The following is a 17,240-nucleotide window of genomic DNA, read 5'->3' on the forward strand; positions in this document are numbered from 1 at the left end:
TTCCTGTTTGGAGCACTCGCGGAATCTCGGAATGAGCTGTCTGTAGCTCCCTCGTTAATGATAGACGGCAGCCTGCACTCTTCCCTTTGCCCAAAGGGGTCCCCCTCCCCCCTGGAAAAGACCCAGGAGTCTCAGTGGGAAGATCCCATCTAGTACGGAGCTGGTCGATGTGTCGTCACAGGACACGACCGTCGTCCAGGGACACCTCGTAGGACAAAGGACCTGTGACCCTGGAGACAGTGGCAGGGACCCATGAATGACCAGGCCCGTAGTTACGAGTCCAAACCGGGGCACCCACAAGCAGTTGTCTAGGTGCCCTGGGGTGTGTGATTGTGGAAGGTAGTCTGTCCGGGTGCAACCGGTCAAGCTTGGTAGTCAGTTTGCGCCCCCAATGAAGTTCAGCTGGACTCCTCCCAGTAGAAGTAGAAGGTGTAGTGCGATAAGAAAGGAGGAAGTCAGCCAACCTGTGATGCCAGTCTCCATAGGTAATTTTCTTCAAGGCGTCCTTGGTGATGCGAACCATGCGTTTAGCCATACCGTTGGTGGACGGGTGGAAAGGCGCAGAGGTGGCATGACGAATCATGTTGGCCTGTAAGAAAGCTTGGAATTCGGAAGAAGTGAATTGAGGGCCATTGTCAGATACGAGGACATCAGGAAGCCCGTGTGCAGCAAAAATCCCCCTCAGTACTTGAATAGTCTTTGCAGTGGTGGTGGAAGAGACAGGTACAACCTCAAGCCATTTTGAATGGCTATCAACTAGGACCAAGAAGAATTGACCCTGAAAGGGCCCAGCGTAGTCAATGTGCACCCTAGACCATGGAGACTGTGTTTCCTCCCATCTATGTACAGGAGCTTGGGGCATTTCAGGGCGCGAGCGTTGACAAAGGTGGCATGCATGCACCTTAGCTTCAATGTCTCTGTCTAACCCAGGCCACCACAAATGGCTGCGTGCAAGCGCCTTCATACGTACAATGCCAGGATGACCCTCGTGGAGGGAACCTAAGACCCTAGTCCTCATTGAGGCAAGAATGACAACTCTGCTCCCCCAAAGCAGACAACACTGGAAGGTGGACAACTCGTTCCTTTTGGACCAGAAACTCTGAAACTCAGTGCCTGGACAGCTCTCTGGCCATCCAGATAAAACCCAAGAAAGGACACGCAAAAGTGTGAGATCTGTGGCTGATTCAGCAGCCACATCCCGTGCGTCTAAAGGAGACTCAGGCAAGGCCTGAATGGAGAGGATATTGATTGTTGGTGCAGGGTCAGCTTCTACTACTGGCAGGGGTAATCTACTGAGGCCATTAGCATGGCCCATTTCTTTCCCAGGTTTGTGAAGTAAGGAAAGATCATAGGCAGACAAAAAGATAGACCATCTCAGCATCCTGGGGGAGATGATTTGGGGAGTTTGTTTATGTGTAGTAAACAGCCCCAACAAAGGCTTATGGTCAGTGAAGACCGTGAAATGCCTGCCATATAGGAAGTCATGGAATTTTTTGATTCCAGCAACAACAGCTAAAGCCTCCCTGTCAATTTGAGCATAATTTCGCTCTGCAGAAGACAAGGTTCTGGAGTAATATGCAACAGGAACCTGAGTTCCATCTGGTCTGAGGTGGCTCAGTACGGCTCCCACCCCATAAGGAGAAGCATCACAAGCGATGCACACAGGAAGGGATTCATTGAAATGTGCAAGCACACTGTTAGAAGTGAGTAAGGCCTTAACCTCATTGAAACTTGCTTCGTGTTTTTGTGACCACTGCCACACTGCCTGTTTGTCCAAGAGCCTATGAAGAGGCTCGGCTACACTAGCCTTGTTTGGAAGGAAGGAGTTGTAGAAGTTCAGAAGGCCCAGAAAGGCCTGTAGTTCGGCCTTGGACTTTGGCCTAGGAGCATGCAAAATAGCTTTCAATTTGGATTCAGCAGGGTGAATCCCGGTAGCATCAATTTTGAATCCCAGAAAATCTGTAGAAGGCACCCCAATTTTACATTTGTCCTTCTTAAGTTTGAGGCCCGTTTGCCTGAACCGTAGCAGGACAGCCCTTAGTCTCTCAGCTAAATTGTGTGTAGAGTCTCCAGCAATTAAGACATCATCAAAATAGGGGCAAACCCCTGGTATACCCCGTAGTGTGTTTTCCATTATGCTTTGGAAAATTCCAGGAGCCACATTTACTCCAAATTGTAACCTCTTTACCTTGAATGCCCCCCTGTGGGTCACAATGGTTTGAGCTACCGCAGCAGCAGCATCAACAGGCAGCTGTTGATACTCCTGAGCTAGGTCAAGCTTTTCAAAAATGCACCCCCCCTTGAGGGAGGCCAGAATATGACTGACCACTGGGACAGGATAGGCATGTTGCTGCAATGCCTTATTCAGAGTGCATTTGTAATCTGCACAGATGCGAATGTCCCCATTTGCCTTAAGAGGCGTGACAATGGGGGTCTCCCAAGGACTGGAGTCAACAGGTTCTAGAACTCCTTGCTGAATCAATTTGTCCAATTCTGTGTCAATTTTACCTTTCAAAGCAAAAGGGACCCTTCTTGCTTTAATTCTAATAGGGGTGACAGTGGGGTCTAACTTCAGTGACACAGGGGGTCCTTTGTACGTGCCCAGCTGGGGGCTGAAAACATCTGCAAATTCTTTGCAGACTTCTTGTAGGTCTATTGTTTGCAAGCTATTGAGCCCTATGACGTGTATTCCCAAGGCCTCAAACCAATCGAGTCCTATGAGACTCGTTCGTTCACCCCCTACTACTATTACATCTAGTGGACCTTTAAAATCCTTATACTGTACGTTAAGGGTGGCCTCCCCCTTAACACACACTCTGGAGTTTTGAAAGTCTGTTAACACAATGTCGGAAGGCCTCAGCTTGGCCTGAAATCTGCTGCCAGAACAAATCTTCCTAAACGTGTGCATGGAAATGATTGAAAGTGCAGACCCCGTATCCAGTTCCATAGCCAATGGAACCCCTTGTAGCTTCACTTTAAGTGACAGCTTTTTCTTGATGGGCTTGTGTGTGCCTGTCCTATAGATGCTTCTTCGCGAAGCACAGAAACCCACTCTGTTTTGGCTGGGGACCCTGGTATCTTTCAGGCGCAATTCTTCCCGAGGTTGTACCTTCTGACGGCCCAGACACACAGCTGCAATGTGTCCCTGTATCCCGCATACCCTGCAGATAGCGGAGCGGAATCTACAGTCGGTCCTCTTGTGGCGACCTCCACAACCGAGGCACTTGGGGAGAGCTGAAGGGCTTTCCTTCTGTTTCCCTTCTTTCGTGGAGTAGAGACGGTCTACTTCATCGTCATGATCCTCCTCTGGGTTCCTTTGGACTCCTTCCTGGTGCACGGACACAGCGTCTGGAGTGCTTCTGATCGGCCTCATGTTCTTGATGGCGCCGTCCGCTGCCTCTTCTGCAGTAACCTCTCTCAAGGTATCTTGGAATGATAAGTCTTCTTTAGCAAAAAGTCTCTGCTGCAATTCTCTATGCCTCAGTCCGCATACAAATCTGTCTCTCAGCCGTTCTTCTAGATCCTTGAACTCGCAGTGTTTAGCGGCTTTTCTCAGCGCAGCAATGTATTCTTTGGCTGATTCTCCGGGTCGCTGATCCCTCTGTTCGAAGGTGTGGTGCCAAGCGATGACGGACAACTTGGGCTGGAAGTGTTCCTTTAGTAATTTTTTGAGATCTGTGTAGTTAACAGATTCTAGAGGTACAGGTGCTGCTATGTTTTCAGCGATTTCGAATGCGTCTTGACCGCAAACGCACAGCTGGGTGGCGGCTTTTAAACTATCTTCTCTTACTTGATTGACTTTAAGATAGTTTTCCACCCTGGCTACGTAGGACTCCCATCTTTCCGGATGCGAGATGTCGAATTCTGAAAGTCTTCCAACTTTTGCCATTTTTGTAGAAAAGGAAGGGTCTATCAGCCAGCCTACCCCCTATGCTCGCTAGATTGGCAGGTAGCTGCCGAGTCAACGCCGTTCCTACTGCTCAGGACTCTAGGATAAGCTTACACCTGTCTTCAGTCGATGTAAGACAACCCCACCTTCGTCGCCAGTGTTAAGTCCTTCGCGAAATGGCAATGACACAAGAAGCAGTTGTAGTTCTCAGGAACTCTTTATTTCCGTTCAGCATACTGGTTACAAGATGCCGACGACGCCCAAATCTCCCTGCCTCTTTTTATAGGCGATTCCCGGGCCAAACTGCAACAATTGGCGCGACAGCCAGTCTGGTCCCGGGCAGCTTGCACCTGCCCAGGACCGTTGCAATGCCCCGAGCCTGCTTCCACAGGCTCAGGACATAACAGTTATAATTCTTCAGGGGCTGGAGCTACCTGGATTTCCATTTTTGTACTGATTGGAATTCAACACCTATTCCAGGTATTCCAGTTACCAACATCTCTGTGAACAACTGTGTTGTATTTGGAGGTCTCTTCATACTGACAGAAAGCGTTGGTACCTGCTTTGCTTATCTAATCTGGGATGAAGCATACATACATATCCAGGGCATCCTAACCCTGATGATTTAACAGAACACCTAACAAAAAATTAGAAGCTAAACGTCAGAAAAAATGCAACCATGGATATATTGCAAGCATTTGAAGTCTCCTCTCGATCGGAAGCCCAGGGCAATCTGGATTTCAATAAGCAAGGTTCACTCTGCCAATTAAAAGGGAGGAAGTTCAGAACAATTATCCCAAAAGCCTGTTCAGCAACTGCTCTATAAATTGTCTTATAAGAAAGATGCTAAACGTTTGTTGCTTGTTTTTAAATATTTATTATCCTTTTATGTACACTTTCCATTATTTGTTCATTTCTTCAGTCTTCAACTTATATGACATCCAGCCCTCACAATAGCAATTCTAGGCAGCTTACAACATTTTAAAACAATACAAAACAAAATATGTTACTTTAGCAAAGTACTCTGGACAAGATATACTATCATGAGTACTAGCTCTCTATAAAGTTACATTAAAAGAATCTTGCAAGAAAATATTTCTCTCCTCCTTTTCTTATATTCTCTAGAAAAACTTCTGAAAAGATCCCTTCTGAAACATTTCCCAGAACGTTCCCCATTCTTTTACATGCCAGTTGTCCCACTAATCCTCTAAGGTCATTTATACCACAACATAACATGGAACACAGTGATATATACTGTATAGCAATGGAGATATTGGTTGTGAGCCATTGTTATTCTGAAAAGTAAGGTTCTAATTAATTATCACAGCATTTTAACATAGTTGCCTTGAATTGGAGAGGTGATAAATGATAGCAAAAGTCATAAGGACTGAACTGGGAGTGTTCTACTTGCCTTGACCCTGTTCTTTCTAACCTAAACTCTGCCCTCAAGTGGAGGCCACAGTCCTATTGCCACTTAGAGTCAGTTACTTGTCCTGTATGGAACATGGAGAAAATAACTTGGGGCGTGGTTGTCAATTAAGCAGAAACCCTGCACACACTCTGTAGTATATGAATAATACCTTGTTGACCCATAATCTAGTAAATGAGTTGAAAGGAGGCTTCAAGGACATGTAGGACACTTTGACATGTCACTCATCTCTTCCAAAGTAGTTGGAAACAATTTGCTAATTACTTCGCTGAATTCAGAATACTGACAGAACAAAGTGCCAAACCCTAACTGAACAATTAAAGCTTAGCTGGAAAAAGTTATTCATTTGGTATCCTGTCCATGCTACTGCTAGCCCAGGAGCAATAATATACCCTTACCTCTACACAAAAAGGAAGTGGAATAAATTGCTAGACCCAGATGTGTATTTATCTGATGCAATGTGTCAAATTCTCAAATGCTTGAACAGTCAGTTTTTACAGTATGTACTACAAAAGTTGTGTTGCTAGAAAACCTCATGTGATGCAAAATCACGCAAATGAATGATAAGATTTTGGGGAAAGAATAGGGTTAGAAGCAGACAATCAAAAATAAAAATATTTTTGCAAATCAAAGCCTACCAATACAATAAAGAATCCCAATATAGTACTTACACAGTTGAGGGAAACATGTCTTCAGGATTTTCAGCTTTTTCTCTGAGGTCTTCACATATTGCTAATAAGTTCTCTTTTATCAAGCAAAATCTTAGCTCAGTATCCTCTTTCATCATCAATGCAAACTCTTAATAGATGTCCCATCTCCTCCTTTATGACTTGTCCTAGCAGACTTTGTAGCACTTGACTTGTTCTTTCTAAAAGGTTTGTGGGTATTTTCTCCGCATTTTTTCCAGCTGTCCACAACATCATCTCAGCAGCACACATGGTATGTATTACATGCTCTTTCAGTTTCTTTCAAAAACTTGAGAATCTAAAAATTTCTCCTCAGTTGATAAAGCAGTTTCTTTTCTTTCTCTACCTGAAGTTTTAACACCAGTATCATTACTTTCAATTATTTTACAATTTTAAGAAGAAACAGTAATAACACCAGGGCTATCCTCAGGAAGGGAATTTTAGAAAAGTCAAGATAATGACTACAATCATGTAGCCTCACCTTTTTTGATCTTGTCTCACAATGCAGATTAAAAAGAGGCCAGGGCTTTGATCACTGGTTTGTGGTCACCATCTTAATTTTTCTTTTAACCTCCATTATGGACATCCTTGAATAACATCAAAAAATGAGAAGAGAGGCACAATAGACGCTGACAAAATAGCACATCTGTAGCAAACTGAGTTGAGTGAGCAGTAAATAAAGCAGCAATCTTTAATGTTAAATTAGATGGTGCTTGGAGTGTTCACCTGCCACATCTAATTACTGCAAAATTGATTGTCAGGAAAATTATACATACACAAATATGCTTTCTATTTTACAGACATTGCCCTCCTATTTATTAATTGTGCATAGGTGAATTCATGTTGTATAAACACGTGTTATATGAAAACTGACTGTAATAGGATGAAGCCATTGCCATAATTCCTCTTGTATTAAAAAGCTCAGGGAGATGGCATAACTTTCCATCATCAAAATAATGAAGTAGGTAATTATAGACTACTATGTACTACAATCTAAATAAATTGCATAGTTCTTAAGCTATTGGAACTTATTGTGTAATATTGCCAACATTTCTAATCCCCTAGAGCCATGGTGGCGAACCTATGGCACACGTGCCACAGGTGGCACGCAGAGCCCTCTCTGTGGGCACGTGAACTGTGGTCCCAGTCCTAGGCTTTCAGCTGGGTTTTATAAAACATTTTTGCTTTAGGCCTCCGCCACCATGTGCAAAATAAAAAAAAGGGTTCAATCAATCACTTTCAATTTTTCATGGGGAAAAAAAAGATCTCGCAAAGTTGGAATTGATTGATTGAACTTTTTAGTCCCACCCAGTCTGCCATTACCTCTGAAGCCATGCCCACCCAATGGGCCGTGCCCACCCAATGGGCCACGCCCACCTGGAACCTGATGATACATAAGTGGATTTTGGGTTGCAGTTTGGGCACTCGGTCTCTAAAAGGTTCACCATCACTGCCCTAGAGTAATCAAAAATTTCTTCACCCCTCACTCCACCCAAAGGAAAAAAAGGGTAGAACAAAAGAAAGAAACCCAGACAGAACATTGCTCCTCCCAGTGGAAATCAAGGGGGAAACCAACAGGACACTGGTCAGTTTTACTTTTGACCTTCTCCTGAAAGGACATGCAATGGAATACTTGGGAAGGCTGAAGGTGAGGAACCAACAGAATAGGGGGACAAGAGTTTCTTCCTGTGGGGAAACGGACTGTGGCAAATGGGTTGACTGGTTGCAATTTGGGTTCACTGAAGCTCAGCTGGCAATAAAAATAACTCAGCTTGCAAAACCAACAAGTCACAGAAGCACAGGGGTCCAAAATTGCTTCTAAATTGGCACGGAATCACTAAATCCTTTCCTCACCTCAACTTAACCTCAGCACAGACAAGTCATGGCAACATCTATTTTGTGCTACCATATATTCCCCATGACATCACCTTCAATTTATCCCCAGCCCATGAGCAAGAAAGGTTTAAGTCATCCTTAGTTGTGCAGTATCAAAATCTTTCCTCTTTATTCTGACACTGTCTAATAACAGTCCCAAAGTCTGTTAGGCTTTTTTCCCCCTTGATGGAAAGTTAGATGACTACACAGAATAGGAAACAGAGGCAATAAAGGCAGGTTGTTGATCCTCTAAATTTCTCTTCCCTCTTTTTTCCCCCCCTCTCTTCTCTTTTTTCTTTCATAGATTTTTTGATTGCCAATTTCCTTATTTGTTATCTTTGTGTGTATAAGTAACAGGAATTATGTGAAATCATTTATTGGAGTGGATTGAGGAACAGGGAACTACTGCTGATAACCAGTAAGAATAGCAATGCAAATATTGCATCTCCTAGAGTAAATTCAAGCAAAGGGTACCCATTACCCTGGCAAAAATGAAAGAAAAATGAATGGAACTCTCATAGCTATGAGCCTTGGCTAATAATGAGTTCTACTGGATCAATCTGAATGCCTTCCATTTGAACAAAGTCATATATATTTTACTTAGGTCTCAAACCTTAACAATTCCTGTCATGGAAAACTCTGGAAATAACTTCATTTTATGACTTCCTAATTTAGTACCCAGACTCATTTTGTTATATAGAACATAGAAAGACTAGTGAGACAAGAGTTACCACCAATAGGAAACAGCCCACTCACAAGGACAACACAGCTTTGTTATTGCAATAGGATATCACTTTTTCTGTTTTGATTATACCAAGGATGAACCAGAAATCAGTCAACTCAGCTGCTGAACACAGATGATGGCATAAGGACACAGAGAGGTAGAAATGATTCTTGGGAGGTATGAAGGACGTGTGCCCTTGATATAGTATAGTGGCTGATATAAACAAAGAAATCTAGGGTTCCATTCTTAACTCTGGCCCTGAGGACAGAGTGGTCTTCAGAATGCTGCAATTTTCTCAGTTTCAGCATTCCTAATATAGGGATAACAGTACAGCTCTTATCTTATATGGCTGTTGATAAAGTATATGAAGCAAATTCTAATGCTAAAACTTTTACTGGTCCAGCTAGGCTAGTCTTCAAAATCAAGTTGTGGATATAATCAGTTGTTGTGGGGGATGGAGGGCCAGTTTCATGTGAATCAATTGCAGAATGGGATGGTTTTAGTTCTGGTCCTGGTCCTGCTTCATAGTGAGAAACAACGATCTTCAGTGTCTTGTGAGATGATATCATCCAAATGGTTTCCAGCTGCAACAACAGTGGTAGACAAAGGTGCAAGGGGAATTACACTGTGATGTTCATGTTTGCTTTTACAAATTTTAATGGTTTTAATAGTTCTCTAAATTTCATAGCTGGAAAAATCAAAAGTACAATAAATAAAATAATTTATACAGAAGTGCCACCTCCACTAAAGACTGTTCCCTTAAATCTTGAGCGAGGCAAGATGGAGACCCTCGTTGGCTGCCTTTTATATATGTTTTTCTATGTCAGGGGTCTTCAAACCTGGCCCTTTTATGACTTCGAAGCCCAGCAAAGCTGGCTGAGGAATTCTGGGAGTTGAAGTCCACAAGTCATAAAAGGGCCAGGTTTGAAGACCCCTGTTCTATGTTATTTGGCTAGATTGCCCATCTGGGTCAGCATTTATTATGTGATTTTTATTTTGTTTTGGAGTTAGGTTGCACCAAAATCAAATCAAATAAATAGACAAAGTGTATCTAGTGTATGCAACTTGAATTTTGTTTCTGATTTGGCTGTCCATAAATTCTTCAGATCTTAGGCTGCTACTTCCTTGCCTGTCCCAAGTCTATATAGAGGGATGCTCTTTGTCACTGTTTTAGGCCAGTAACAGAGATCCCGTGACTGCATCTCAGTAACTAATCCTAAGGCTCCTCATTCTTCCTTTGAGGTTCAAAGTTACACAAATGGAAAATACTATATAGCTCAGGGCCTACCTTTGGCCCAATACACTTTGTAATTAACTGGAAAACAGTGTATTGTAATGGCATGGGAATGACCTTGAGAGACAGGGTAAAAAGATTCTGTCAGATAAGAGGTAGCATAGCACACAGCTGCACAGTGGTCAGAGCAAGAGGGCAGGAGGGACCCTCTCTAAGTTGGGTCTGTAAAGGGGATGTTGGGAGAACTGTACTTTCAGACTTACAAGATTCTGCTAATGTAGCTTTACAATAAAGAAGAATTAGCTGATCTGTCTGTTTCTTATCTGGTCTACCTGGTAAGGCTGACAGCACTTAATCTGAAAAAGGCTTTTAATTAAAGGGAGTTTACCTTTAATGGGAAGATCTTTCAGCCAGAGATCCTTCACCACAGTCTGAATTTGGACAAATGAAATATTTTATTTGAAAAGCCTGGGATGATTTAGTGTTTTCAGGCCAGGACAAAGATAGACTTTCCTATCTTTGGTCTGGCCTAAAAACATTAAATCATCCCTGCTTTTTCAGTTGCCTTACATGATATGCTGAATCATGCTGACAGGAATGGGTTTGATTTTTCTGCTGCTGTAGAGATGGACAACAAGTTTTATTGTCTTGAAAGTAGTTTGAGAGTGTCATTGCTTCACCTTTTCACACTCATAATATTTTGTCTCAAACAGGCTATGTACACCTAATACACACATGAGTAGGTCTGTATAGAACACAAAGGACTGCTGATTGCATGTTAGATCTGCAGCCTCATCAGTCCCAATATATTTGGAGGATGGTAAGTGGAGGAAACTGTTCTATGTCATTAGCAAGAGAAATTCATTTTGAATTACTTTCAGTTCTCTGAAGGCTACTGTTGCTGTCCAATTTTGTGTAAAGGGACTTTCCAGAGAAATGAGATTGTGTAATTAGTGCCTAACCATGCTTATTGGCTATGCACAATTAACACCTTTTATACTTTTTATTCAGTCATATACTCCAAATAAATTTTAAATGTTATGCAGTGAAACTTAATTGCAGCTAAGTAGTACTTGCATTTTATTTTGGTATTCCTAGTTTATATTATTCAGACTGTTAACTTTAATCTCCTTTTGCTGTAGATGTGTAGCCTAAGCAAGCCTTTTAGCAAATTATGATTTAATATCATATTTTAGCCAAGAAATTTTATCTATATGTACTTTTCACAACTATCCTGATTTTGTCAATTTAGTTTTGGATGTTTGAATATCAGTTCTCTTGTGCTGCTTAATGACTGCAATAAAGTAATTTATATTTACGCAAATAAAGACTGATAAACTTTGGCTTCTACATTGGATCACCTGTTTACTCACATTCCAAACTGTTGATTAATCATATCCATGATTAATTGAAAAGGCTAGCTACTTAAACCTGGAATGCTGAAATCAATAGGCACCAAAGCCACCCTACATTTTGCACAGCCTAGTAAGTACCTCGTCCTCAAAGAGGATAGGTTAGGTGGTATATCTTGGGAGGAGAGTAAAGGATAAAAAGAATTACTGCAAAGCTTAAGGTAGCTAGTTTATTCTTCCAAACTGTGTAAACAGAAGTACTAAATTTCTGATCACACTCACTCAAATCACAAAATGTTAGCAGCTTGAATTTTTTGTACTCACGTTTTAAGCAATTATTTGACATGGGCTGATGTTAAGAGGATAATCCTGGAGAATGGGTGAAGTTCCAGTCCTGAGTCAGATTTGCATTTCTGCTTGTTCCATGATATAAGCTACCCATCACTTTTTGAAGGTAGAAATTAGGTGATGTTGTCCTCCAATTACTACCAGCCCATCACAAATACAACTCTGGTTGTGTTTTGAAGCTCCACTTCAAAATGGCTGTTTTGCATCCTAAGCATCTTAAGCACTGACTGGGGGAAGTGAAATTTGCTTAATGACTGTGTGATTTGCTCAATGATGGTGGTGATTCATTTAATGACAGTGGCAAAAAAAAGCATAAAATCAGTCATGACTCACTTGATGACTGCATTGCTTAGTGAAAGAAATTTTGGTCTCAACTGAGGCATAAATCAAGGACTTTGTCCTGTATATTTATATTTTTAATTCTTAATGATTTTTACAGTTTTTTAAAATTATTTTATTTTTACTGAATGCCACCCAGAGACACATATGCATAAGGATTAGTGGCTACATCAATTTGATAAATAGACAAATAAAATACAACCTTATAATTCTAAGAAAGAGCAATATACCTGTCATGACTTCAGTTACTTTTACATGAGTACCAGGTGCAGGATGTAAATGCAAAATTGTTAAATGTTCAGGGGAAAGGGCATCCTGTAAAGTGATGTATGGTTATACAAACAGGTTGTTCCTCATAAATTTATAACAACACATAGGTCTCTGTTAATTAACATACAGCTTTCCCAGAAATCTGAATGTGTGTTAAAGTTCTACTGCCATTTTATTGTGTTTAACAGTGCATTACCTTGTGTAACTCTTCTCGCAGAATACCGAGGAAGCAAGCTATGCAATGTTAAGAAAGATCGCAGTAGGGCTTTTTCAATGGGCCTATTTATTCTACAAGATTTGTGCAAGAGAATATCCCACTGGATTATGCCCTCAATATAGAATAATACTTCTAAGACAGAGTTGTGGAACAATGGGCCCTTTGTGGACTTCAATTCCCAGAACATGGCTGGCTCAGGAATTCTGGGAGTTGAAGTCCACAAGTCATAAAAGGGCTATTGTTCCACACCCCTTAATCTAGTCCTTACCACAGAATTTAACCAGTTTCTGTCAATTCACATGCCTGGATTAAAGGTTGCTGCTCCTCCTTCAGCAAGATCCCATCATGAGGTGTATAAAATGAATGTCACTTACAGCCTCTTTTCCAAGATAATTAGTAAGGTGTCCTCTTCTGGACCTAGTTCCAGATTTCAATGTAACATAAGTACAATCACACTTCTCTCTAGTCCAGGGGTAGGCAACCTTGGCTCTTTTATAACTTGTGGACTTCAGCTCCCAGAATTCCTGAGCCAGCATTTCTGGGAGTTGAAATCCATGAGTCATAAAAGAGCCAAGGTTGCCTACCCCTGCTCTAGTCTCTACCCAGCATCTGCCATCATGAATTTTCTTCCAAATTTACCTTCTGAGTTAAGAATTTTCCCTACTTCCACTCTTTAAAAATTCAACTGTTAAAATGTGTAGCCTAATTGCTTCTTCCAACTTTTCCTTCTTTTATTATTACCTTTCCCCCCTCCACAGCCACGCTTCCCCTCTGACACACACCCTGAAAAGAGAATGGCATTTATCACCCAATGAGGTCTAGCCAAAAACTAAACAATAGAGAACAGTTCCAAACACAGTCAATTTCAGTCTCTTTCGTAAATGCAGTCTGTCCATTTTAACTTGCAGCCCCAGATAAAGTGTTGTAGGAAGAATCCAGAGAAAAAAAATATTTTGGGAAATATTAAAAAGGCAGAATATATTTCTCCAAAGGAATAATGGAGAAGATCTTTAAAAAGCAGAAACTTCTCCCTTCAGAAGTTTCCCAGTCAGAAAACTCAGCAGAAACCAGCTTTTAGAAATGCAGATGTAATAATCCATTCAGGAAGGTTAGAGCCAGAAAGCTGGAGCTGATGGGATTAAAAAGACAAATATCCCTAGAATCAACAACTCCTCACCCAAAAAAATCCAACACAGGACATAGCCATCAGCCACAGCCCCAGGGAAAGAGCATATGACCTTTAGGACATAATAGGATTAACTCACTACCATCAGAATACCAGAAAGGCACACTCAGACTCAGGTCAAGGTACATGACACAGGGAATACAAAGCCTCAAACAGGAACAACTCCAAACACAAAAGCCCAGGAAGGTATAAAAATCTACCACTCCCAGCAACATGTGGTCAATTTTCCCAGAGCCATGCTTCTGTCTGGCTCTGCCTTTCAATAAACTACAACCTTCTTTCTAAAGCAGTCTCCATTTATTTATTCCCAGCTTGGACTGGACCCTGATGAAGAATTTTCGTTCAACAATTTGGCACCCCAGATGGGACTCCAAGCTAACCTGGTAGACTGAGTCTGGTAAGCCTCATCACTTTTAAACCACTTCTGCTTACTTGAATTTGTTCCCTGGTTGGTATACTGTGCTTCTTGATTTGATGCCAGACTTAAACTTGTTAGGACTAACCTGTCCTGTGGCAGCAAAAAGAGGGCAGTTAGTGCTTTGCTGCCCTCTGGTAGTCATCAAACATTTTGCAGTGCTAATCTGATAGATTTATTAATTCCAGAATTTTCTCATTCTGACGAATGCAAGTAGACACCTTTTACTAGATATTTACTGTATTCCTTCCTGCAATTTTGTGTTGGATCCAGATTATCTTGTCTTCACTTCTAATTATTACATATTTTTTCACTGTTTTGTAGAGAAAAATACCACTGAAGGAGAGAACAATTTCTGCAATTGACTTTTATTGATTGATTGAACTTATATCCTGCAGCAATCAAGTAAACAAGCATGCAACCAGTGGTGGGATTCAGCCGGTTCGCACCACTTCAGCAGAACTGGTAGCTAATTTTTTGTTGCCCAGACCCAGAATGGACCTCTGGAAGCAACATCCACACAGAGAATCGATTGTTCACATATTTGAATCCCACCACTGCATGCAACCCAATAATAATCAAAATTTCCATAGTAAAAACCAGCATGGATGACAAGAAAATAGAATTAAAAAAATAATTAAAATGGTTCAGTGCAATATATCGAGTATACCGTTCCAGAGACCATGCTAAACAATGATGTTGTTTCAAAAAAACCAATGTCATCTTGCCTTGGCTTCCTTCACCTCCTAGAAGTGTGAAATCAGTATCAGCCCTCCAAGATCTAATGAGGGGGGCTGATTCTGGTTGGAGCAGGCAGCCCCGCAGATGCCAAAATTCCAAGTCATAAAGCTTTTTTTTGTGAACAACAGAATCTTAAATTGTATGCATATCAGTAACCAGTGCAGAGTCAGAAAAATGGGTGTTATTTAGTGCCATTGCCAAAAGTTGGCAAGTACATACATTCTGGACCAGTTGCAGTTTCTGAAGAACCTTTAATGGGGTGGTTAAACTGGGTGGTGGTGACAACATGAATTACTCTAGCAAGCTTCTCTTGCACCAGATAGAGTCACACTTGGTGCATTAGCTAGGCAAATGCCTCGTTAGATATTCCTGTTCTAGCAGGAGCTATGAGTCTACAAGGACCTTCCATTGTGAATTTGCTCTTTAATGGGTAATAGCTGTCCATCCAGAGGCAACACTGATGTTGACAGAGGACCCAGATATAAATATAATAACTCTGTTTTACTTGGGTTCAGTTTCAGTCTGTTTTCTCCCATCCAGGCTCTTACAATAGTTGACTATTATTAGCATACAGACTCTCTGGCTAAAAACACCACTAAGGATACCATGGTCAACAATACTGAAGGCCACTGAGAGGTCCAAAAGGACAAGGAGGGGTACACTATTGACACTCATATTCTGAAACAGGCATCAAAAAAAGCAATTTCTTCTGTCTCTGTCTCAGCCTGAAATATGACTGAAAAAGGTCCAGATAATCGATTTCAAGTGGGATGTTGTGAAACTGGTTTGCTACTACTGTACTGCCAACAGTGTCTCAAGGAAAGTTGGAAACAGAATGATGTCCAACTCCCCTAGATTGCCTGTTTGGAAGGGGGCACACCACAATTCCTTCAAGGCTGTTGAAAATTTCCCCTCCTATAAGAAGGAATTTATAGTCTCCCAGGTGCAGGTGGTCACCTCTCTGCCTGCTCCTTGCATTATCCAGGATAGTCAAGGCTCTAAAAAGGAGATGGCAAATGACAATGTAGACCGCTTCTACCAAAGTCACAGACCCAAAGAAACCCCAGCCTTGTCCACATGAGGAATCAAGGCTTCAGCAAATTTGAGTGATTTTACCAGCAAAGTGCTAGGCAAACTGGTCAGATGGCAGATCTTCACGTTTTCCACAGTAGAAAGTTAGCCATTCTAAATAAGGCTGTTGGGTGTCAGTCCACTGGCACAGTAAAGGAGGAATACATTACCCTCTTGCTGCCACATTGTAGACTTGAATATAGACACAAACCATGCTCCATCCAATTCACTTGATTTCCTCCAAGTGTCATTGTGGATATTTCATTTTCAAGAGAGTTTTAGAAAACCATGGCATCAACTGGGCTAGGGAGACACTATTTAGAGGCAATGTTGTCCAGAGCCTGGCACACTTTCTGCAGCCAGTTGCACACTAGATAGTGGCCAGAACTTCTTGCCTAAGAGTTAGGAAATTTCAGCCACTCTGAGATGAGTACAAGATCCAAGATGTAACCACCAATATGAATCAGGCTCAAGATTACATGAACAAGGCCATGATGGTCATGGAGGAGATGAATTCCCAAGCTTGGCTCCCATGGTGGGCAGTTTGAAATCCCCAAGCACTAAAAGGCAGTGATTCTCCAACCCCTTGCTCAGAAACCAACTTTACAGCTCAGGAAGGGATTCCGATGGCTAGCAGGGAGGTTGGTACACCAGCAGGATCCCACTGGACTTTTGATTTATGCTATGATTGAAGATTATTTACAGTATTTAGAAGCACCTACATTTTCAGAATTGGAGATCACAATAATTGAAGAACACGGAGACATGTTTTAGGTGCAAATACATCTATTTTCTAGACAACTACACCCAATGAAGTGAAAATTTCCATAGCACTTTAATGCAGTCAACTGTTCATCAGATCCTAAGGCAGTATCTATATTTTTACTAAAATGTTTTTCAGAAGTTCAGAGAGTTTTTCTTGAAATGTAAAACTTGTTTTTCTTATCCATGTGATCAAAGCTGGAGGCTGTGAATTTGTCCTTTCTGCAATCTGTTATCCAGGGCACAATAAATAACATTGCATTATACCCAAATTACTTTCCATTGAATTATTATGCCATTAAAAATACAAGAACCTCTTTGCTGGATGTTCTCAAGGGTCATTTTTGGAATGGTAGCCAAACAGAAGTTTTCTGGAAAGTTTTCAGAGTACATTACTCCATAAAAGATCATTTCTGTTGGCTTGCCTTTATAGCCCAACACTCAGAAGTGTGGTACCTTTGTACACTTCATTCCATGTAGGCATCCAGATAATTTGTAGAGAAGAGATCATTTCCACAACAATTCAATTGCAAGGCACATTGTCTTTCACTCCTATGACTTTGTTTGAACCCACAGCACCAAGTAACTCACACCATTTCATTGTGAAAAAGTCTTGCAGGACACGTCAAGATCTGTAGCACCAAATCAGAATTTTGTATTTGGAAAGAAAAGAAAAGAAAAGAAAAGAAAAGAAAAGAAAAG

General features: G+C 41.4%; 1 long non-coding RNA gene across 1 annotated transcript in view; it reads left to right on the plus strand.

Annotated features, from left to right (window-relative positions):
• Positions 1 to 16,772, plus strand: part of LOC120306074 — a 43,151-nt gene extending 26,379 nt beyond the window's left edge. Inside the window, exons 2-3 of the long non-coding RNA XR_005556171.1 lie at positions 10,551 to 10,657; positions 13,861 to 16,772. This is a non-coding gene — a long non-coding RNA (uncharacterized LOC120306074). The remainder of the gene's footprint in view (positions 1 to 10,550; positions 10,658 to 13,860) is intronic.
• The last annotated feature ends 468 nt before the right edge of the window (positions 16,773 to 17,240 follow it).

Source organism: Crotalus tigris, unplaced genomic scaffold, assembly GCF_016545835.1.
Source record: "Crotalus tigris isolate CLP2741 ecotype Arizona unplaced genomic scaffold, ASM1654583v1 scf7180000017716.2861928, whole genome shotgun sequence".
In the NCBI taxonomy this organism is placed as follows: Eukaryota; Metazoa; Chordata; class Lepidosauria; order Squamata; family Viperidae; genus Crotalus; species Crotalus tigris.